This window comes from Schistocerca nitens, chromosome 6, assembly GCF_023898315.1.
Source record: "Schistocerca nitens isolate TAMUIC-IGC-003100 chromosome 6, iqSchNite1.1, whole genome shotgun sequence".
Taxonomy (NCBI): Eukaryota; Metazoa; Arthropoda; class Insecta; order Orthoptera; family Acrididae; genus Schistocerca; species Schistocerca nitens.
The window spans coordinates 603,172,938-603,174,700 of NC_064619.1; the positions used below are offsets into that span (position 1 = coordinate 603,172,938).

The 1,763-nt window shown below is 47.0% G+C and overlaps 1 non-coding gene across 1 annotated transcript; it reads right to left on the reverse strand.

Annotated features, from left to right (window-relative positions):
- Positions 1 to 235: 235 nt before the first annotated feature.
- On the reverse strand, positions 236 to 365 carry Trnar-gcg (transfer RNA arginine (anticodon GCG)). The gene is made up of 2 exons: positions 329 to 365; positions 236 to 270 (listed from the first exon to the last, which is right to left on the reverse strand). It is a non-coding gene; the product is annotated as a tRNA-Arg (tRNA).
- Between the last annotated feature and the right edge of the window lie 1,398 nt (positions 366 to 1,763).

Genomic DNA, 1,763 nt, shown 5'->3' on the forward strand with positions numbered 1-1,763 from the left:
GATATGCATAAATTAAAAGGCAAGGAAAGGGGGTAGTTTCTAGACAGAAATTTTCACCCTACAGCGGAGTGTGCGCTGATATGAAACCTCCTGGCAGATTAAAACTGTGTGCCGGACCGAAAAGAAATGGTTCAAATGGCTCTGAGCACTATGGTACTTAACTTCTGAGATCATCAGTCCCCTAGAACTTAAAACTACTTAAACCTAACTACCCTAAGAACATCACACACATCCATGCCCGAGGCAGGATTCGAACCTGCGACCGTAGCGGTCGCGCGGTTCCAGACTGTAGCGCCGGACCGAGACTCGAACTCGGGACCTTTGCCTTTCGCAGGCAAGTGCTCTACCAACTGAGCTACCCAAGCACGACTCACGCCCCGCCCTCACAGCTTTAATTCCGCCATTACCTCGTCTCCTACCTTCCAAACTTCACAGAAGCTCTCCTGCGAACCTTGCAGAACTAGCACTCCTGGAAGAAATGATATTGAGGAGACATGACTTAGCCACAGGCTGGGGGATGTTTCTAGAATGAAATATTCACACTTCAGTGGAGTGTGCGCTGATATGAAACTTCCTGGCAGATTAAAACTGTGTTCTGCAAGGTTCACAGGAAAGGTTCTGTGAAGTTTGGAAGGTAGGAGACGAGGTACTGCCGGAATTAAAGCTGTGAGGTCGGGGCGTGAGTCGTGTTTGGGTAGCTCAGTTGGTAGAGCACTAGCCCGCGAAAGGCAAAAGTCCCGAGTTCGAGTCTCGGTCCGGCACACAGTTTTAATCTGCCAGGAAGTTTCAAGAAAAGGGGGTCTTCCAATATGTTTCCCGGCGTCCCCAGAATTTAGGCCAATGATCCGCCACTGCCAACATTTTGCCCACGTTCGATTTCAGTTAGTTCCGACATAATGGATTCACAAATAAACAGAACACTGTTCTAACTGCGACTGACGGTTGTGTTTCACAATCTCTATGGCATCTCTGTATAGCCTTTCGTGGTATCCGCTTGTGGCTGCCAGTACTAGAGTCCTATCAAAATAAATGTGCCGGCCGCGGTGGTCTCGCGGTTCTAGGCGCGCAGTCCGGAACCGTGCGACTGCTACGGTCGCAGGTTCGAATCCTGCCTCGGGCATGGATGTGTGTGATGTCCTTAGGTTTGTTGTTGTTGTTGTTGTGGTCTTCAGTCCTGAGACTGGTTTGATGCAGCTCTCCATGCTACTCTATCCTGTGCAAGCTTCTTCATCTCCCAGTACCTACTGCAACCTACATCCTTCTGAATCTGCTTAGTGTATTGATCTCTTGGTCTCCCTCTACGATTTTTACCCTCCACGCTGCCCTCCAATGCTAAATTTGTGATCCCTTGATGCCTCAAAACATGTCCTACCAACCGATCCCTTCTTCTAGTCAAGTTGTGCCACAAACTTCTCTTCTCCCCAATCCTATTCAATACCTCCTCATTAGTTACGTGATCTACCCACCTTATCTTCAGCATTCTTCTGTAGCACCACATTTCGAAAGCTTCTATTCTCTTCTTGTCCAAACTAGTTATCGTCCATGTCTCACTTCCATACATGGCTACACTCCATACAAATACTTTCAGAAACGCCTTCCTGACACCTAAATCTATACTCGATGTTAACAAATTTCTCTTCTTGAGAAACGCTTTCCTTGCCATTGCCAGTCTACATTTTATATCCTCTCTACTTCGACCATCATCGGTTATTTTACTCCCTAAATAGCAAAACTCCTTTACTACTTTAAGTATCTCATTTCCT